At 38.2% G+C, this 23,216-nt stretch overlaps 1 protein-coding gene across 14 annotated transcripts in view; it reads left to right on the plus strand.

The window, feature by feature from the left end:
• Positions 1-23,216, plus strand: part of LOC124126894 (CAP-Gly domain-containing linker protein 1-like) — a 118,934-nt gene continuing 95,718 nt past the window's right edge. For 12 of the 14 annotated variants that reach the window (XM_048396080.1, XM_048396083.1, XM_048396092.1 and 9 more), the window contains exons 1-2: positions 1-105; positions 17,778-17,842. The gene's annotated coding sequence lies outside the window, so the exon portion shown is untranslated. Of the gene's footprint in view, positions 106-8,636; positions 8,935-17,777; positions 17,843-23,216 lie in introns of those variants that run through there. The other 2 variants (XM_048396081.1, XM_048396082.1) reach the window with 2 other exon arrangements.

Below are 23,216 nucleotides of genomic sequence, written 5' to 3' on the forward strand. Positions count from 1 at the left end.
GCATGCGCAGATGACTCATAGGCAGCCATTACACAGAAGACTTTGACATGTCAGCGATAATATAAACTAGTAGACTTCGAAATACAATGGAATTAACATTATCACGTAAGTTTTAGATCAGTTTCTGTCATTAACCCTTGCATGCATTGGGGCTGTTATAAAGAGTACGCTTTAGCAATGCGATCAGAGAAAGATAATCGCAGGAACAACACAATTTGGAAATATCCAAAAGTTTTGCACTCGCAGAGTCTGTGGGGGTGGGACTGCCTTGCATGGGACCCTGGATTACAAGATCATTTACTCTAATACCTCTAGTGTTGATTCTAACAAATGTCTACAAATAACAGTTGAAATGACACGCTTGAACTGTACTAGTACCAACTGTGTTGGAATTTGGATACCATGTGTCACTCAAAATCCAAGTAAACAATCAATGGGCTCAGTCTGGTGCTTTTGTGGCTTACAGAGATTATCTCAGCTAGGCTCGAACGTTGACAGTTTCATTCTTGTAGACAGTAATAAAATCAGAAAGTTGGCTATTACTTTCTGTGAAGACTCAGTGAACAGTCATTAATGCTTGATTATAGGTTCATTTGCATGTATACTACATTTCAACAAAATAACCATAACCATGATAACATGCACATTTTGATAGTAATTTGTTGTTTTTGGTAATGTTCAATTAATATTACTACTTATGTGTTTACCTCTTCCACAACATGACAAGGTAATACATTTATGGTGATGATATTTACTCTAAATTGGAAGAGGGTGATGAATCAAATTTAGAGGGGTGATGAATCATCTTATCACTTTTTCACGACTGAATCATATTTCTGGGCCAATGCTTGTATGTAGGGCACATCTCATTTCTTCGTAATGATATTGCTGATTGTTTTTTTTAAGAAAGCAATTTTTCGTGCATACTCAATTAATGACAAGTGTTGCTATTTTGTCAGTTTTGACTGGCATCTACAATTTTTGTTTGTTTTTATTGTTTATATCATTTATGTATTCAAGCATTCGTTATGTTCATGAAAAGCCATTGCAATAAGCAACACTCCGGTAACGGGTGATTGCAGTTTGCAGTAGCAGATAATTTGTTCAGTGTTACAATTTGCAAAGTGTCCCCCGTCAGCTTAATAGTCCATTGTGTGTATTACATGTACATGATGTATATTCAGTTTGTTTGTTGTTTAATGCCGCACTCAGCAATATTCAAGCTATATCAGTGGTCTGTAGATAATCGAGACTGGACCAGACAATCCTGTGATTGACATCATGAGCATCGACTCATGCCATTGGGATACGATAACATGTATCAACCAAGATAGTCAGTAGTGTACGTTGACTGAGTTGGTCAGTTTTACAATCAAGGTGTTTAAGTTCATATTATACAGGATTAGAAGTTAACTTGTTTACTTAGCATCTAGATTTTGATCAAGTTGAATTTTCATGTCTTTTATAGCAAAATGATCTAAAAAAGAAACTAAAAAATGCTCTTGAGACAGTTTCCAATATCCATGATATTTACCACTGTTGCACGGCTCCAACTAATCTTTAGCCATGTGTATATATTTATGTATAAAGAAGTAAGCTGATGTGTTTCTCACCACCCATCACCTGAAGAAATATATTTGAAACTATGTTTCCTACAAACATAACAAATAAAGAAACCTGAAATCTTCAAATGGAACAAAAATTATCCAATGGTTACTTTACCATCCCCTATGCCTATTGGTCTATTTAAAGCCATCTACTTTAGTTAGCAGATTAGAACTACATAATTTGATTTCATGTTAAGAATTGACTGAGATGAGAATATGACACTTGTAGATATGAGTGGTTCGGAAACATATCTGTGATATTGTGTAAAGCAGTATTTAAACCTATTCAAACGGTTGGTTCTTTGATCTGAACAGTGTCGATGGGGTAGCCTAGGATAGTGGGTTAGGCATTTGCATGTCATACTTAAGAACTAGGTTCAGTTCCCAAAATGGATAAATGTGTTACTCTCTCTTTGTTTCCTGAGCTAATAATGCTCTGCTGTAAGTCTAATGCTTGGTAGACTTCACATTGACAAGTCAAATTGGCTCTATTTGATTCATACTACATCAATCGTAGCAATGTTTAAGTAGGCTAGTGCATTAATTTAGCTGAGCTGTTGAAATATAATTACATTGAGATAGTCATAAGGTTGTGTCCCTGACCCTTGAGCAGAACATTTTGCTAGATTTTTGCACATTTTTCTCCCAATTTGACTGTTTATTATTTTTCTTATGACATTTTTTCATGTCATTCGATAACTAGTAGAATGATCAATAACTGTACTTAATTTTGTTTTATTATTTTCACAAATAACGCTTGTAGAGACATTTTTGTGCAACATGCAGAAATCCATGGTCCACTGACAGGCCGTCACGCATACGAGTGACCCCCTCTCAGGTGGTCACTTGCACGCGAGACGGGAGAGCCGTCTCGCGTACACGTTACGTCCTCTACTGTTGAGTATAAATTAAGAAAGGAGTCCAACTCAAGTCTAGAATGATTTGGCAAGTTTAGACTGATTCAGCTCTAGGAAATTAGCTCTGAAATAAAGGATTGTGCTATATGGTGGTCATCTTTGTGGAGCCATTCGAAATAAGAACAGCAAACTGATTGGATATCGCATTTTCATCCCAAGGGACCCAACTCTTGTTCTACATGGGGTGGTGCCACGATTGAGGCAAGAAAAGTAGGCTTGAAATGGCAAGAGTATAAACTAGGCTTTGATTTGGCTAGTGGACACTTTTGAGTCAGGAAGAAGTTGTAAGTTGCCATTTTAATGGGTTTTTGTCTGTTATCATTGTAAGGACTGGTGGGATAAATATGTTAGTTTCTATTGCTGTGATAGTTTGAGGACATTCTATACTGTTAGTGTTGATTCCTTCCATTTACTTTCATTTCCTGATAATCTGAATGGAATTCTGAAGCTATGTTGTTGTGTGCTACATTTTTGTGGTGAGCTTTAAGGTAATAATAATGTTTTAACATGTCTGTTTGACTGTACGGACCAGTACAGAGTTTCAGCTGCTGACACAACCAATAATCCTAACTTAACTGAAAAGGAATAATCCTGCTCCTTACTGCCCTACAGGATTAAAATTTGGAAATAAAATCAAGGAAATATAATGCATGTTAAATTATTTTGAAGGGATATTGTCAAGCAAAGGTAGGAAATATCATGAATAAATACCTACAAATGACCATGATGAAATGACGTGTACATGGTGTAGATGCAAGTTGCAGTTTCCAAAGTATTAACAGTATTAAGTAATTTCTGTTAACATGAAAGTGCTGGTGTAAGATAATTTGTAAACTGTTTTGAGAGGTGGTAGGAAATATGTGGTTCAGCAACATTCGACTTCTATCACTGCAGCCTGTAAACAACAATCCATACAGTCAGAGTACAGTTTTGCCTGACACAGACTTGATTATTTCTAGCTCCTAGTGACCACCTCTGTAGTCTAGTGGTAGAGCATCCGCCCAGGGGAGCAGAAGGTCATGAGTTCGATCCCTGGAAGCGTCCTTACGTTATTATATGGTACTTGTTGTTACCCTGCCTGTTGCTAAGGGCCTAAAGCAAGTACTGGACGGCTCAGAGTCAGTATACTGTGTCTGAGTGGGGTATTCATGTGGGTTGGCACTATTAAATCAGCATTCGCCTGGACTAGTACACGCAGCCACTCGTACACATACACATGCATACACGTCGCTGTGTAAGTGCAATAATCTTGGACACAACACTAAAGCACATTGCACCTCACCTCTAGCTCCTAGTGATAAAGCTGGCATATTGATGATGGCCTTGTTCAAGATGATTCACAGATAACTCCTCAGGAGCTTTCATGATAAACTGTGAAAACATCTTCTCGGTTATTGTGCCATTCAATGTTTTAATTGTTTTTTGAGTTGATAAAAAATAATGGTCTTGCATTGAAAACATCCATTTCTCATGGAATTTGCCAGCCCTTAACCCATGGTACCTGGTTGTATTGGCATTTCAAATGCTCTGCTGCGGGATATGTCACATTTCCTAAAATACCTTGCAACTTTATCCTTCTTCAAATGCTGATGTATGTAAGAAATTATCTCCAGATGTTCAAATTGTGTGTGAGTTCAGCAATGTTCAGACTCTTGTGTTTTTGTGAAACCTGGCATTCTCCTCCTAGCACCTATGTTTGAGTTTGAACTACCTCACCAGTAAACGTATATTCTAAAGAAGGGGTAGTTTGAGATTGCTGCGAGTTTCCATGCATGCTGAAAGATGTGGCCGACTGTGCTATCAGTATCAAGGTGTGGAATGTCTGGAGTATCTGTTTAGGGAATGTGTGTGAAGAAAATTCACAAATTTTATCAAATGAAAATATTATGTACAGTGTCCTTTGTCATGACATGCATCTCAGGATAGTTGTAAAAATGGAAGTACTTTTTGTGTATTAGTAAGAAGTAATAAGTGTGCAAGTCCTGGTGACTTCCTGTCCTGATTTATGAACTATGAACTATCATTAGGATTAACTTTGTTGAGGCCTAATAAAATTAATTTCTTGTTTGACTTCTTGTCTTGGTTAGTATGTTAAGAGGCAGGAGGCAAAAATAGAATGCTGTCAGTAAAAGTGTCAGGGTTGATTTGGGCATGTTGAGGTAAATTTCTTAAACAAATCTCTTTGTTTCAATCAAACACACTACTTACATTTTGTTAAATTTAGGAAAGGCTCACCAGTAAAGGCTCGCCAGTAAATCAAACAATGTTTATGTTGGTTTTGTAATGCTTGTTGTAATTGTATGGTGTGGCTGATTGTGTCTTGATGTATCTAGGCCTGCACGCAGGCCAATATTTGGCCCTATGTCTGCAGCAAATATCAGTAAATATTCCCAAATTAGAATGACAAATTTGCCAGTTGTAACATACAATGATACACACACACACACACACACACACACACACACACACACACACACACACACACACACACACACACACACACACACACACACACACACACAGCACAGGTGACTTGTATATCACTGACCAATTGAGCAAAAGAACAATTCTTTCCAAATTGCCTGCCAAGGACACTCAGTTTGGAATCCTAGGTGGTCCTAGTGGTGTACTCATGCTATCAACCACTTGTTTTTGTGTCCCTAATATCTACAGGCCACTAACAGTGATTCCTAGCTCTGGGACATTGCTGCGTGAAGCAGGAAACACTCACTCATGCCACAATGAAGGCGTTTTACAATGGCAGCGATGGAAACTGACACTTATCCTATAGCTGTTGCCAAACTGCACAATAGCTTAGGTATCATAAGATCTAGTAGAAATTTGCCATTTTTAAGGGTTTTGCTACATGTTATCATTAATAAGGACTAGTGGGCTAAAAATGTTAGTTTCTATTGCTGCAGTAACTATGATAACATTATTGAATGTTTGTGCTGAGGTAATGATGATGAGTCATTCATTGGAGACTTCTTCTTAATCCCCCAAAGTAAGCTTCATCTGACTTGAATGCTTCTTTTTTCCTGTGGAAGTGGGGACCTGGTTTCATAGGGCCACCATGATATGGCTGGAATACTGCTAAAAGCATTGTAAAACAAACAAGACAAAATGAAAGTTGACAACTTTCCGGTTTCATCGGGTTTTTTATCCCCCGCCCCAACGAAGTTGGCGGGGGATATAGAAATGGGTTCCGTCCGTGTGTGTGTGCGTGTGTGCGTCCCGAAATCGTTTCCGGAGCATAACTCAGAAACCATTAAATATTTCTCTACGAAACTTTGCATGTCTATCAGACTCATGCTGAACTGGTGCCTTTTGCTATTTAGGAATTTTATAATTTTTTATTTTTTACGTTTCCATGGCAACAAGTTGGACTTAGGTGCTATAAGGGTGGTGTTCGTTTCCGGAGCATAACTCAAAAACCGTTAAATAATTTCTTACAAAACTTTGCATGTTTTCCAGACACATACTGAACTGGTGCCTTTTGCTATTTAGGAGTTTTATAAATTTTTATTTTTTACGTTTCCATGGCAACAAGTTGGACTTAGGTGCTATAAGGGTGGTGTTCGTTTCCGGAGCATAACTCAAAAACTGTTAAATACTTTCTTACAAAACTTTGCATGTCTACTAGGCACATACTGAACTGGTGCCTTTTGCTATTTAGGAATTTTAGAAATTTTTATTTTTTACGTTTCCATTGCAACAAGTTAGATTTAAGTTTTAATATAGGATTGGTTTACTTAAGGAGTATAACAAATAAACTGTTAAATATTTCCTTGCCAAACATTGCATGTCTATATATAAAGCGCATACTGAACTAGTGCCATTTGATATTAAGGAGTTTTAGAAATGTTTATTTTAGAATTTCCATTGCAGCTATTTTGACATGGGCTAAGAGAAATGTTGGGTCAGTTACCTGGTTTGGGACCATAACGTGTTAAAAATGGGGGGGGGGATATAGATGACTTCGTCAACTATACGCTTGTTTTCTTAACATTAAGGCTTATTACAGTCAGATAGTCATAGCGTTAATATCGAACAGAACCTAGTGTCTAGGTTGCACATCTACAGGTTATTAAGTAATCTGGTATCTGGGTCAAGGAGACCACCCACCATGCCCAGTGTAGCTATCACTGCTAAAATCTCCCAACCAAACGGCACATGGTGCAAAGTCACAAACTATAAAAAAATATGAAGTTTCCATTTCCCAGAAGGATACCCTTTGTCATGTGTAACATATTCAAAATGCTTAATAAATAAACAGATTTGGTCAACCATCAAGAGTGCTTCTGGTTCAAGAAGACAGAACCAAGACTTGATCTCACTCATGTAGGACGTTGAACATTCAGAATTGTTTTATTATTGGGATGCTGTTGGGTACCTATAATTAGACGGAACCCAATCTTGATCCCACATCTTCAGGACATTGAACACACAGAACATATTAATGCACTGATCATGCTGATAGTTATTTGGCACAAGGGCACATTAGAAAGTCTAGATGTCCCTACTCCTACGAATGTACAGACTTTATCCAGGTAATGCGAGTCTGTCACACCTGTGATAACGAGCTAGCAAACATGACACTAGGCCTCTAGGCTGCCTGTCCACCTTCCTGCTCCTTGTTGGTCTTGGGTGAAGAATGTTGACCCTAGACCATAGAGACTGCTGTCTTTGATCATGTTGGCCTGACCTGCTAGTCATACCTGATGGTCATACTTATGACACATTGTTATGCATTTACAGGTTGTTAATGGGGACATGGCAATTTGGCAGTCCTTGAAAGTTTAATTCAAGTCAATCAAACACCAGTTTGTCTGGCACTAATTGCAATCAACTAATCTCGACCATGACTGGAAGTTGGCACCAGACTGTGGAGCATATCTTAGCATTTTATGTGCTTTAGAAAGTTCAGATCTCACACCTGTTGGTCATAGTTCGCATTAACACAGGCGCATATATGCAGAGTGACATCCAAAGTTTGTTAAAATATATATATTTTTATTCATGTTTCTGTTTGGCTAATGGTAGATGTCTTATGGTAGATGTCCCCCGGAGAGCGGAAGTTCAATCCCCATTTACATCATACCAAAAGATGTTAAAATAAGGTACTACTTGTTACCCTGCCTGGCACTCGGCATGAAAGGGCTAAAAGAAGGACTGGTCGGCTCGAGTCATGTACTGTCTGAGTGAGGGATTCATGTTAAACTGCGGCACACACACAAACACGCACACATCGCAATAATATTGGACGTGGCGTTAATCCTCATTTCATTGCTCCTGTTTGGCTAATAGCTGTATGATAAAAATGTCCAAGTGCAACTTTAAATTAAGAATGTTTGGACAAATATTTGTTACCAGGGTACTTAACATTGTATTTTCCAATGCAGTTGGAGACAAGCAACTATCTGTAGACTCTGACTACAGTCCAGAATACAAGGCAAATTATGTTAACTGACTAAAATCTATTGAAAACAATGTCCAAAGTCGGCACTTCCTGATGTGTATACTATAGTGATCATTACTCCCTTCGGAAGTAATTATGGTACAAGTTCAGGGAAAGAAATAAGCACTCGTCCACTTTTATCAAGCCCTTTGATAAGTATTATCATTTGGCCAAGTAGAAACGTTCTGTGTGTTGTGTGTACCTGTGTATTGTTGATTACTTTGGCGAGTTTTGTGAAAAGTTAGATATTTTTCTGTCTAAATGCAATATGCTCTGGTGGTCAGGCTAGCTGACTTGGTTAATGATGCATGTCATCGTATCCCAATTGTGTGGATTGATGCTCATAATGTCAATCACTGGATCAGACCTGGTTATTTACAGACCGCCGTCATATAGCTGGGTTATTGCTGAGTGCGGTGTTAAACAACAAACAAAAAAAGCAATCTAAGTGTATTCCTACTTTAAAAAAAAAAATTGATGACTAAAATTTGTCTGATTTATACAAGTATTTGCCATCTGTCAGTTCACCATGTTCACATAAATTAGTGATGTACTATTTTAGAATTTTTCTCATCCATTTGTTTTTTTGCTTTTATTTGTAAAAAATAGCCCACCCATTACATCTTTGAGATGGCCCCTTTGAGAAATTTGTGTTGAATGCTGCTTGGAGTCCCACTGTGGAATTCTCTGAAGTATTGTGAGAGACTGGTTAGTCCAGTAGAAAGGTCAGTGTGGTTTTAAGCAGAGGATCCTGGCAACTGGTCACTACTGACCACAACATGAACCTACTTAGTGAAGACTTCACACAGGACGATATTGCAATATTGTAATGCTATGCTATGGAGCTATGCAGGATCATACCCTGCACACACACGGTATTGGCTTACTGATGGGAGTGGGAGCTTTCTTTGGAATTAAGGTACTTCACAGTGTCAACCATGCATGGAATTAGGTATGTACAATTCGTGGAGATGATGTGTTTGTTGAGTGAATAACTGAACAAAACACCACTAACTTCCATAAACAATCTACCTTCGTCAGGATGAGCCTTTTGGTGATGGGGTTGATTAAAAACGACAATGTGAGATGACACATTGATGCAATCTGCTTATGATTCTTTATGTATGATGCAATTGATCACATTTTATTGCCACCAGTTGGCACAAAGTCTAGCCTTGATGGATTTGACATCAACGAGATTTCAAACAGTGTGATGCGTCACGTCTGAAGCCAGTGTGGATGATTTCATCGAACTTTATTCTGTGAACTTCCAAGCTATTAAATCAGATCTGTAGTATTTTGTTTTCCTTATATTATTAGATGACATACCAGGGATTTATTCAGGATTCCAAACAACATGCCCTTGGCAGGCAATTTGGGAAACAATTGTTATTTTGTTCAAATTGGTCAGTGAAATACAAGTCACTTCAACAAAGCCATAATTAATTATTACTATTTAACATGAATTAGGAAATCTGTAACTCCAATTTGGGAATTCTTACTGACTTGGGGCCGAATATCGACCTCAGTGCAGGTCTAGATAAGTCCCTGCATGCATACTGCATCTTCGTTCAAGGTCAGTTTGACCTGCAAAATAATTAGGTTAACTACGATTTTAAAAGCACATTTCTCCTGCAGTGTTTGAAATTAGGAATGACGGTCAGTGATCCTAAATGTCCATGTTGGTGTGGCCCTTATGTTAAAAAAGAAATTAAGGGGGGGTCTGAAATTAAGGTACAATAAAACTTAACCCTGAGGGCCAAAGATCCTCCCTTAAATTTCAACACTGATGAATCAGAAATACAATTGATTGCACCATCAACAACATCGTTCAGTCATTTTTCATAAATGAATATCATCAAATACATGTATGTTGTTTTCTTTAAATCCATAGCATCATTTCCATTAAACAACAAACCAAACAAAAGTCATTCATAATCAGTAATAATAGTTTGGCTTTATGATTTATGCACTATTTTATAACAATGTTGTTAACTTGTTATTGTGTTGTACTGATATGTGAGCATCCAGTGCATGACTTTTGTTTATATTACAATAATCTTGACATTGTGGAGATTCTGCGTGGTATATTGTGGATCCTTGCACCTGACATATTTGCACAGAGCTTGCTGTTGAACTAGAAGGATGTGCATTCTCCACCCAAGTCTTGGAAGCACTCCAATTGGCTGTGTTGTTTACCAACTGACTGGAAAAGATTAGTGTACAACATAAGACTGAGTAATGCTCCCGATTCACTAAGGATCATTTCCCTATGTGTTAGTTGTGGCTTAGCCTAATGAAGGAAGTAAGTATACTGTATTTCCTCTAATAAGAGACATGTACTTAAAAAAGAACTAGTACGTGTAAGAGACCAGTTCTAATAACAGGCCAGTACTAACAAGAAGTCGGTGGTTATCAGAGACAAGTACATTCAACTGGACAGCGCTTACTATTTAACAGGTTTGGGCATATAACAGGCCAGTGCTTATGACATATATAAAGTGGCGAGCGCTTACAAGAGATCCATGCTTATATAGAGGAAATATGGTATGTGGTATTACCCAACACCGATCCTGAGACTGAAAGGAAGGGGAGGGGCTTGAGATATTCCTGTCAACTCCATGATAATGCTGATGACTGCTAACCCTCAGAACATGTTAGGGCTATACGTTGTAGGTGTCTAATGTGGTTGGTAGGGATTACACGGTATACTGGTGTGATGTGGTATGTACGCCAATATTATGATGATTAAATAAGTTTCATACAACATGTTCATGATGATGAATGGGGAATAAAAGCTGAATTCCTTCTCTTCAGAAGTTACTTTGTTATCATGGTAATGTCAAATGTTCATGCTATTTTAAGAAGACGCAGAACTACTGTATGATCAAACTGAATGATGGACTTGATCATGTTGATAGCTTTCAGCTGTTGATTAGCATGATTAGTACCTGTTTGTAAACCATTTGATGTGCAGGTTATTGCAACAATCTGTGATATGATCTGTATCACGATACATGTGAGGTGTATTGTAGTTGTTGTCATGGGGGATGTGTACTAGAGTTTCATATCTGGGTGCATCAGTGCTTCAGTACTGTCAGCCTTTTTGCTCAAGGGTGGGAACAATTGTGCTTTGTATGCTAGCTACTTCCGTCTTATAAATGCAATCAATTGCAATACATGTAGTTTGGACTGTCTGTGTCAGATTTTCTTTGATCAAATCTGAATTTAAACAGGCCAATTTCTGTCTTTAATCAGCATAAGATTTCACAAATATTTTATATTTTGTTTGTTTTTGGTACAATGGCTACCCTAGGACCCACATTTTCATGCTTAGGAGACAAATACATTATCCAGAACAATATCCTGCTTATACCCAACTACTGCATTCTTAGATAAAACTTTGCTGGCATACTCCCAGACTTTATGACCGACTTCCAGAAAGTTTTGGTAATTGAGATCGACAGTAAAATATATCGTGTTTCAAACAGAGATGATCTCCTGAGTGCTTTTCACACTCCACAGTCTCCAGTCAATAGTTCTACTTGGCTACTCCAGGAATGTACACATCAAAGACAACCCTGACCAACGTGTCCTTGTACATAATGTAACACATCTCACCGAAGCCCTACATACTGTTTAATTGCTATATTATCTCCTGAGGGGATGAAATTCAGGTTAATTTGGAATATGACCTTGGACATATTGAGTTTGTATAGCTAGAATATAACAAAAAAGCTTTACATGCATATTTTATAATGAAATCTTTATTTGTAATTGTTAACATGGTTAACAAATGTTTCTTTGATATTGTTAGGACTGTATGGTATAGCCTTAAGGTCTTTGCATGACATCTTTGTATGGCATGTTCAGTTCCCCACATTTATTGAGGCCTGTTTCTCGTGATCCTCCTCTTAGGGGCTACGAGGTAGCTGTGCAATCTTACACTTTTCTTTAGTATATTGCAAACTGCATCTCGTTGTGCAGTCAGGTCTGTAAGCTTGTCATGGGTTCCAGTTCCAGATTGGCACAGAATATCAGCCTTGGTCTGTGAGCATGATGACATACCTGTGTTTATTGGTTTCATAATATTTTACATCTATGTCACTTTAAGCTTGCCGCCGACAATTAACTGCAGTATAACTAAAATACTCTAAAAGCTCCAACCCCATCCTAGTGAGAATACTGATTAGAAACTATACAAACAAGACAACCTCCTATCAGACCATGTGAAATCCATGATGAATCTTTCACCTGATTAACTGTCTTTGAAAAGACATTCATCAATAATGTCTTCGTGTTATGTCATAACTTTGATCCTCATAAAGATCAGTTTGAACATAATCAGTAATCAGCTTCCCGTAACGTGACAACAATATCCAACTAATTCTGATAAATCCACAGTGACATGCCCTCTGGATTTGTCTCTGCAACAGAGCTGATCTCACAGTTAACAGGCAGTATTTACCTTGTAGGGCTGAGGTTGAAAAATGTTTACTGAGGGCAATTAATTGGTGATTCAGAGCTACAGTTTCCAGCTTATTAACATAATTAAGATCAAGATGGTACTATATATACATGGCTGGCTTAATGGCAAATATACTTTGTTGTGTTTACATGGTATAGGTGTGAAAAATGTGAAGTCATTTTTGCTGGTTTGTTTCAAGTATGCACGGCTCGATTTAGTGTTTCATTTCAACGTGCATCTGGTGCAAGTGAAATCAAGTTCCTAAAATTGAGCCCTGGTATGTATGGCTCATAATACTTGGGGTTGAGGTCTTTATTAGGTAGAGACTGGTGACATATCGGCCTACATGTTTACATTCTAATGTAATCAAGTATTTTGAGGAAGAAATCTTGTTGTCCAAAACAGGGACAGTTCATTCAGAGCAGTCTATTTTGGGGTCTTTGAGTCTCTGTTTGGCCAACCATACAGCCTCAGTTGGAAGACTTTTCAAAACATTCTAATGTCGTTCTTATGGGAATAGTACTGTTCTGATGTGAAAACAATTTGACGATTGTAGCAGTTTGTACAATTATGAACCTAATACTGTAATAGTTCTGGCAACACCACCACTTACCCCAAGCCCCACAAAAAAAGAAAAGTTAATGTGTTTCTGGCCCTTTAGTTTGGCCTGAAATGACTCAATGACACAGCATTTTTGTTTGTTTTGAAAATCTCAGTTGCATTATTCACCAACGCTGACTCAAACAGTACAATCTTCGTATTCTGGAGGGGCGGTCGGGTAGCCTAGTGGTTAAAGCGTTCACTCGTCACGCCGAAGACCCGGGTTCGAATGCCGACATGGGTACAATGTGTGAAGCCCATTTCTCGTGTCCCCCGCCGTGATATTGCTGGAATATTGCTATATTGAATATTACGATAGCGGCGTAAAACCAAACCCACTCACTCACTCACTCGTATTCTGGAGGAAAAACATAGTTGTCTCCGGTATTAGAATGCCCTTTTTGAGGTGATTTATAAAAGTTGAGTGAGTAATGTTTAAACAGTACTTGACAAGCCCGAAAGGTCTTTTAATCCCCCCCACTCCCCCCAACACTGTCAGTGTCAGAACTATTGATGATGATGCCACCAGAATGTCTGTTTCATCCACAGTAATATTTGAATGGTTAAACCTTGCAATCTGTTGCCTGGAATCCTCAGCTTCAGACTCGGCAGGTCACAGCCTCTTGAAAGTCCTCATGGCTCCTGTGATGACTGCTGTTATGACAGTATTCCATTAAGCATGTTAGAGACGGCAGACTCTGGCATCCATACTCTCATTGCTGAAAAGATTAAGAGTAATAAAACTGGCAAATCCGATTCTTCATGTTAGATTAGGATCCTTGGAATCTTGATGCCCATTGTGAAATCAGTTCTTGTAGGCCACATCGAATGTATTGCTTGATCATTGAAATGCATGTTTTGTTTTGGGCTGGAGCCTGTAAGGGTGTGTGGATATGTTGATGAAGGGACGGTAAGGTAAGGGGTGTGTGTTTTGATAAGTTGACTGTAAAGGTGTGTATGTTGATTAAGGGGCCATTTGTGTGTGTTTGGTACCACTTAAAATTAATTTCCATCTGTAATCATTTAATAAATACAATGCAGTCAGATGCTTCACAAACATCTAACACAACCATTTGTAGGTAGGATTCACTTTGGGAACTCCATATGTCTATTTTTGACTGTAATGGTCTCTGACCATACCCAGTCTGGTGTCACTTGTGGTTGAGTCCTGAATTCAATTGTTGATATTTCTCTGACCTCTGACCCAATAATTAAAGGTTTTGAGTCCCCTGGACCACCAAGATAACAAACCCAGGTTTATTTTGTTAATCTCTAAGATCCAGATTTGCCCCAATTATTTTTCTTGGTTTGTCAGCACTACACCTGTGCTCATGAGTTGCATCACCTCCAGGGCTTTCCTCACCACACATTTAGCTGACATGTTGGCACATGACTGAAATAGTGGCCTTAAACCCAACTCACTCACACACTATTAGAAAAAGTGAATCTTTGGATGGCAGTTAGTCGGTGTGCCGGAGCCTTCGCACGGAGCATCTCGTTGAGAATGTGATCATACTTTTTGGTTGAACAGATGTTCTGTGAGGGCTGTCAGATGCTGGAGATGGGTTTGTCTGTTTTACTGTGCCTGTGTCAGCAGGGGCAGATTTCACTGATGAGGGGAGCTACTTCAGATTAGTTTCCAGGGGATCTCTTTCATGATTTGGGCCTCGTGTGCAGTTTGGAAAGTCATGCATCAAATTGGATTACCTCATTGATGAAATTCTTTGCATATGTTAGTTTAAGTACCGGTATATGTGTACATTTCACGAAGGGTTGCAGAGAAATGGAGTTGCTTGTACAAAACAAGTTTCACGAATATGAATTTCAAGAGTACAGTTGTACTGTTACACTGTGACGTCACAGTGCACTCTAACATCGTATGATGTCATAGTGCAATCTAACATTGTGACGTCACAATAAGATGCATAACATAATGTGGGGCACACACACACAAGCAAAAAAAGAAGAAGAAGAAGAAGGGATATACCGTATTTGATGTAATAAGCGCCCAGGGCGCTCTCAAAATTATAAATAGGGGGCTCTTATTAGAATATTATTTTGGTGAAAAAAAAAAAATTTCGTGGTTTATGCTGACAGCCTGAAATGTTTATGTACGGCAGATATATGTTTCCAGAATTTAATTGCCCATAATTAAGGGTGCATATAACACACGATATTGTACACGAATAAATAAGTCTTGTGTATATTGATCAATCCGAAGGGGTGCTAATTGGGATTGTTCACTAGCCGATATATTAGCAATTAGAGCAGGGAGCTTATTACGTCGAATACGGTATATGGTTTTCTGCTGTTCGGTCTGTAGGGGTGCATGTTGCACATCTGAATGGCTATTGGAAGTCTGTCAGTCACATCTGTGGACTTCTCAGCTAAACTCCCAGGGACAATAGCAAAAAATGCCTACTTGCTAATGAATATTTGTATCGTGTGCAGTCAAAAGATTCATATTATTCACCGTTGTTGACATACTTGGCATGTATGTTTTTTGTTTTTAAATAAATTTCTTTTTCCGAGGAAATATTGGATGAACATTTCTTGAGACAGCCCCCAGGAACAACACCTGGCATAGCAGTCATACATGCCACATTGACTCCAGATACTACTTGGAGACTGAGATATGGCTGTACAATGTACTGCTACTTATAAGATGTGATCTGGGACTGCTCTGGTATTAATCTCTGGAGTTTCCTGGTATCTTTCACAAAAACAACACTCACTCATACACTTTCTTCTTGCTTGCTCCTCACTTCATAATATAGAAACAGAGGATGCAGTCTGTGCCAAAACCTTGCCTACTAGATTTGTAAGAGCTGTTCAGGTCTATATGGGTCAAAGGTTGCCAACACGTTTCACAATAATCCTCAAGCAATGTCAAGGAGGTACAAATCATGGAATATTTCTCTCATCTGCTCAAAGTTTCAATGATGTCGTTCTTAATTTCTCTGTGATTATAGAAACCTTTGAAGACCCTGAGGTACCCCCAGTAAGCTGTGGACATTAATAATTGGTACTGCCTTCTACCTGGAAAAATCTATATACACCTTGCTACGAGCATGATCGTGAGATAGTTATGAGCCACGAAACCTATTGTATGTCACAATGCCTAGAAACTTGTATCATGTGCCACAAGACTTACATGTAATAGACGCCCTATATCATGTATATCACGATTTATGTATCATGATATATTCCACAAGACTAACATTCAGAGGAAACTATATCATGATATATGACACAATACTTATATTCAATGGAACCTACATATCAACACCCTAGATATACCATCATGATCAAGCCTCATCATGAAACCAAAGGTCATGAAACCTTCAGTTGCCATGAAACCTTCAATTGCTATGAAACCTTATGCCATGAAAGTGAAATCCTGCTGAGCCATGTCAAGGCGCTCTCTGCAATACAAAAATGAATTATGGTCCTGTCCATTTTCACTGCATGACACGTAGGTGTGGTATAGAGAGCTCAAGAAATGACTAGATAATGGTGTAAAACATGGTGTGTCAATTGCTGAATGCTTTGTGAAGGTAATAAACCGTTCACTGGCGCTTCTACATTCATCATGAATCAATAGCACATGAAGGATCTCTGGGCGAATATACAAGTGTGCATTGCTGTTGAATGATTCACGTGAATGATTGAGTCACAGAGTACTTGATAACTTGTATGGCGGAATACTTGTGCTGGTTCTACAGTTTGGCGACTTGGCACTCACAGAATCTTTCCTCCATGCCAGGTGCTGTAACATCTATCTATGAGTCACAGCTAATGACACATCTGGGAGTTTGTCTCTGACAAGGTGAACCCAAGTTATGTGGAAAAATCAATTTCAGTTTTAAGTCCATTAAGCTTCGAGGTATGTGCCATTAGCATATTTTGGAGAAGTTGATTAAATTCGCTAAAAGGAAGTTGCCTGATTGATTGACATTGCATATGTGATTTGGTAATGTATTTGAATACTGCAGTTGAAGTTTGGGAAACAGCTGATTTATGTCACAGTGCCCTGTAATATTGATAAATCATTTGTTTTGTCTGGCCATGAAAGACGAAAGACTGATACATAGCACCTGGAGTGCAGATGTTTGTGTGTCTGTGCCAGGCAAGGGGATAGAAAGAATAGGGGCATATGTGATCATGGTGATAGGGGTTCCTGGTAGGGGTGTCATTTATTGGTATTTTAGTATTGATATATCGGCTCAAAAGTGTCATGATGTATTGATCAATCATTTTTAATATAAAATTAGATAATCTATTTGTGTATAAATAAAAAATATCTTTGGCAACCTGCATTTAACCCACTAATCATGCTAATGCTAAACTAGGCTGATCCTCTGTATGTTTAAAATTGAAGTTCCTGCCTTGTCATTGTTCATCTTAACCATGGTAATCTCAATAAATGTCACTGTGGCAGTGAATTATTAATATGATATCGATATTAATAAATTTGTATCATACAGCATGGTTATCATAAAATAACATCTACATTGTTGTAACATTGATATCCTGATGTAGGATGACATCTCTCTTACCTGGCAGAGTTGGGGATGCAGGAGGGACGGGCAATATTGATGTTAGTAATTAGTTTGAAGTGTATTAAATTTATAACCCCAATTTTTCACCAGCCTTTGGCTGTATATTGATTACAGTCAGGGAGAAAATTGTGAGAAATAACTATGATTGTTTTCCATTTTTTGCAGGGTTTGGAGATTAGGGCAATGACAATCTTAAAGAAGAGACACATATTGGAGTCACAAAATAAAAGGTAAACTGGTTTGTATTCTTGATTATTGAATTAGGGCCAGCTAAAAAGTTTGATAATCGGAATTTTAGAAATATTAACAATGGATATGATATTGTCATCGATAATAACTTAAATAAACTATTGTGATGAAATGTAGAGTTTAAATTTACTGAAACAATTATTGTCAGTAATGTCAATTGTCAAAGATGGAAAGCAACTGTTTTTGTTATTTCTCAAATGTCCACAAAATGTTATGAATGAATGAGTCACTGCTCAACAGTGGTGTGAATTATGTTGATTCCTTCCGTGATTTTCTTACGTATTCACTTTAACTTGTTATCCCCCGCCGCGCGAAAGCGCGAAGCGGGGGATATAGTATTCACGACCGTCCGTCCGTACGTCCGTCCGTACGTCCCACCTGTTTGTTGCCGCGATATCTCAAGAACTAAACACTGGATTGTCTTCATATTTGGAACTATGGTGTATATACAGACTCCGCAGACACCAGTCGGTTTTGGTGACCTTGATCCCATTTTCAAGGTCACAGCAGACAAATCTGCTTTTAGAGTTGGAAAACGGTGTTGCCGCGATATCTCAAGAACTAAACACTGGATTGTCTTCATATTTGGAACTATGGTGTATATACAGACTCCGCAGACACCAGTCGGTTTTGGTGACCTTGATCCCATTTTCAAGGTCACAGCAGACAAATCTGCTTTTAGAGTTGGAAAACGGTGTTGCCGCGATATCTCAAGAACTAAACACTGGATTGTCTTCATATTTGGAACTATGGTGTATATACAGACTCTGCAGACACCAGTCGGTTTTGGTGACCTTGATCCCATTTTAAAGGTCACAGCAGGCAAATCTGCTTTTGGAGTTGGAAAACGGTGTTGCCGCGATATCTCAAGAACTAAACACTGGATTGTCTTCATATTTGGAACTATGGTGTATATACAGACACCGCAGACACCAGTCGGTTTTGGTGACCTTGACCCCATTGTCAAGGTCACAGCAGGCAAATCTGCTTTTGGAGTTAGAAAACGGTGTTGCCGCGATATCTCAAGAACTAATCGCTGGATTGTCTTCATATTTGGAACTATAGTGTATATACAGACACCGCATACACCTGTCAGATTTGGTGACCTTGACCCCATTTTCAAGGTCACAGCAGGCAAATCTGTTTTTGGAGTTGGAAAACGGTGTTGCTACAATATCTCAAGAACTAATCGCTGGATTGTCTTCATATTTGGTACTATGGTGTACAGGCGGGGAATATTTCGTCACTCTGTGACAAATACTTGTTAAAGTTACTTTTCTGATATTTATTGATAATTGATTGATATTTTGTTAGCGATTATCGATCTCTGTGATCTATATCTATAGCCAGCCCTAGTAACCATGATAATATGGCATAATTTTGCATATTGGTGCTGATGAAGCATGACTGAAACTTAGTGAAAGCCAAGATGATTACATTATCATGATTATAGAAGATTTGTTGAAGAATTTCCATTGATTCTAAGGACCAATGTCAGTTGATCTGCTGGCTTCGGATGTAGCTGGATCTTCTGCGGCACAACACAGTCAGACTCAACAATTCGTTTTAGTGGTTACATGCACTTATTTTGCTGGAGACAAGTACCATTTGAACTTTTTCATGATTTTAGCAAATTTGGAAAGGACATTCTTCTATGCCATTACCAAAATTGAAAAATATCTTTTTAGATAACAATCAGTCATGCTGTCTCATAAGAAAAGTAACTGATCTGAAACCATGTACATGTACGATGTTAAGCTATCATTTCTGGAAGACACTTTTAAAGTTTAACTTCCTCAATGATGTCAGTGTGAGTGAGAGTAACTCTCTCAGTAGCTGCAAGATGATGCTTCTAACCTTGACATTAGGGCATGGCCACTTGAAGTGTCACCATGACCACTTAGAACTTTTGCATTTTGGACTTGTGTAAAACCTACAGATATATCTAACTGCAAGCAAGCTTATTCTATTAGCCACTGGCACTTACATAACTTAATTCGGGTGATCGGTCTTATGGATATGTAGGTATATGGTAATTTTTTTTTATCTTGATATTAATTACTCCATCATGTCCATAATACAGGCAATAATGGAATTGAAATCGAAAGCTGAAACCCAAGTGATGTAAGAAAAAAATTAGGGACTAATGTTTGATGTACAGACAACAGATAACTCCAAGATATTGTAATTCTGAATCAAAATGAATTATTTCCTGATGGTATGTGCATATGACCTGATGTGTTGGGTCAGGTCTCGGCTCAATGCTGAAACACAGCTTCTTAACAGTGGAAGTGTCAAGTGTTCATGAATCATGTCAGTTACAAGTCGCAACCTCCCTATTGTGATACATATCATTACCATGGTAACAGCCACAACTGATTTCCTCCAGCTATTGTTTTTTCCCAAGTATATGATCTATGAGTGTTTCACATGTAATCATGGTAATCAGAGTTTAAGATTTAGCCTGAAAGTCAAGGCTGTCCTTTTCTAACTCTTTGTTATAGAGGTCTTTAGACTGCAGTATTATAGCAGAGCAAGTGTCAAGGATGCCACTTAGCTTCTGTCACAGAAAATGTCATTGTCTCATGACATCTGTCTCACTGTAGCGAGTGAGTGAGAGAGTTGGGTTTAACGCCGTTTTTAACAGTATTCCAGTTATATCACAGCGTGTCAGCTTAATGTGGGAGGGAATCCAGAAGTGATGTAGGTCTCAGACATTTACCACTTCGGTGAAACCCACGAGCACGGGTATGGTGCTGACAAACCTAGAAACATAATCGGGGCGAACTGGGATTCGAACCCACAATCATAGGTTTCTGGCATGCCCAAGGGATGCAACTCTGCACATCGAATCGCAGCACCTTAGACAACTGGGCCACCCGTGACCCCCTGTCTCACTGTAAATAATGATTCTTAATATCATTATTTTATAGTACTAAGTATGTGTTGGATCATCCTGACCTTTGTGTATCATAGATGGGACATCACAACTGATTGACTTCAAAGGGTAATGTCCAAGCCAACAAACTGAAGTTGCTTTAAAAAGTACAAGTTCCCTGACGAGGGTTTAATGGCATGCGCCAATAGGCTTTGGAGGCAGCTGAGATGTGTGTTTAGGAGTTTTTGTTGTCTATAAATATTTAAAGTGCAGGATGTTGGCTTTTCACACAGGGAAGTGGTTCTTGCTTCCTGATTTACCAGCCAGTCGGTTTAGAGGATGTAGATATGCCTGGTGTGTAATGTGTGATTGTCCTTTCTTCTTGTTTGTTCTTAATGTAATTGAAGAGATTTCAAAATGTTTGCATGTATCCTGTGTTGTATTGTGTATTTTTAAAATTTTGATTAAATTATTATTAAAACTTATAAATGGTTTGCTTTGTATCAGGAAGAGTATGTCTTGTCTGTCTTGGGGTTGTCAGATTATTCTTTTCTCATTATAATAAGTGAATGGTTATTTTGTGCTATGGTCCGTAATATGGCAAACCAGTTGTTGATGGCATGAGCAATGATCCATGCTTCACATGTTACATCTTACTCACCCAAGCCTCACTTTCTGGCTCTTGCAGTCTCCTTAAAATCTAATCTTTGTACTCGGATACACTATTTGTCTTCGGCAAGATGTGAGGAGACCTCCATGTAAGGTTGCTTCAGGTTGTTGCATTGTGCATGTTGTGTGTGTTGGTATTATTTTTACGGTGAAACTTAAATGCTCATTCTGTGTAAGTGCAAGGTGTGTACTATTGTTATAATCATAATTATCATACCTTCATATCAGAATGATGAGATCTGATTGGTCCACGTGATCTTGATAAAATACTGTGGAGGGTAATAAATTTCTCAGCGAGGGAATAAATCTCTTTATACCCTGCCACAAGCAATGCAGGCGGCACATGGATATCTTAGAGGCCGAATAAATCCCTTATACTCTGCTTCAATGTATAAAGCTGTATGCTTTTCCCCGAGTCAGTGGAAGTCATGTGACATGGCACAAGTTAACCTCAGATCAATCAAACAGCTGTTTTCTATCAATTTTGAATTTGTGTTAATTCTTTTACAATGTCACATTTAAACATGTCAGTAAGATAAATTCATTGTAGCAGGATCACTCAAGGTACATGGGGTGTTATGCATCCCTCGTTAGGATGTTTTAGACATTTTCTGTCATGGGTGAACTTTTTGCATTTCACTGGCCACACATACCTTTAGTTTGAAGATTGATGCTCATTGATTATTACCCTTGTTGGACATAGCAATACAAGAGAATAGACATCCCTCTTCATCAAGTACACAAACATTGTGGTAAATCAATTCCACATTGAATCGAGAAGCACCAAGTCACAGCCTTGACCATCTTAAACCTGTCACAATAATGATTTATTGCTTTTGAGACAGTCCCCTGCAACAGATGTTTGAAAGTAAGTTGTTGGTATTTCACCTGATTAGCAAGGAGGGGATGTCAGAAAGGTGTGCATCTTGCATTCTTTGTTGAGATGACTGAGCTCAACCCCCTATGTCAACAAAGCAGCATTACTTGTAGCTTGCGATGTCTTATGTCAGGATTGTCTTTTGCTTCTACCCAAACTTGTGCTTGCTTGATGCATCAGGTGTTTGGACAGATGATCAATTTATGAAAAAGGATGTTTGTGTTTAAGAATTTGGATGACACATGGAATTGAGGTATGGCTGAATAAATATTGATGTGATCTTTATTTTTATTGATTATGTTGATAAAGAAAATGTTTGCTGTTGGTCTTGTCAGGAAGGTAATTTAGTCCGAATCACAGATCCGCTGGCATGAAAAATAGCAAAATAAAATTAAAAAACATTTCTGATATTTAATTTATATTGCCAACTCTAATGGTATAAAAAGATTTTTTTTTATAAAATAAGTTCACAAAATACGAAAATACATAGCGAATTTGAAACGTCATGATGTGGACTGATAAGAATTACGTCCCTTCGTTATGACATACCTGGTTGTGCAGTTGTTCAGGCGTTCATGTGAGTTGTGAGTGAAGTCACTTTACCAAAGAATAGACCAGTTTCTGCTTATTTTTTATAATAGAAAAGTGGAAATTTTGATAATTTAGTGACTTACTTGCTAGAGTTGTAGCCATGATAATGATACTTAGCACTTGGTTGGTGTACGATTTGTATCTAGTAATGTTACATGATACATCCTGCAAGTCATATTCATGTTATACATGTACCTTCATCCTTTGCAATGATCAGGAGAGAGAGGGTGAGAGATTTATGATAGATCTCACCCTTTGAACATAAAATGTAAAACATTGTTGAGAACATAAGAGATATACTACAGCCTCCCATTGGTTATGAGAGACAGTCAAACTTCAT

The sequence above is a fragment of the Haliotis rufescens genome, unplaced genomic scaffold (genome assembly GCF_023055435.1).
Source record: "Haliotis rufescens isolate VD_foot unplaced genomic scaffold, xgHalRufe1.0.p SCAF_15, whole genome shotgun sequence".
Lineage (NCBI taxonomy): Eukaryota > Metazoa > Mollusca > Gastropoda > Lepetellida > Haliotidae > Haliotis > Haliotis rufescens.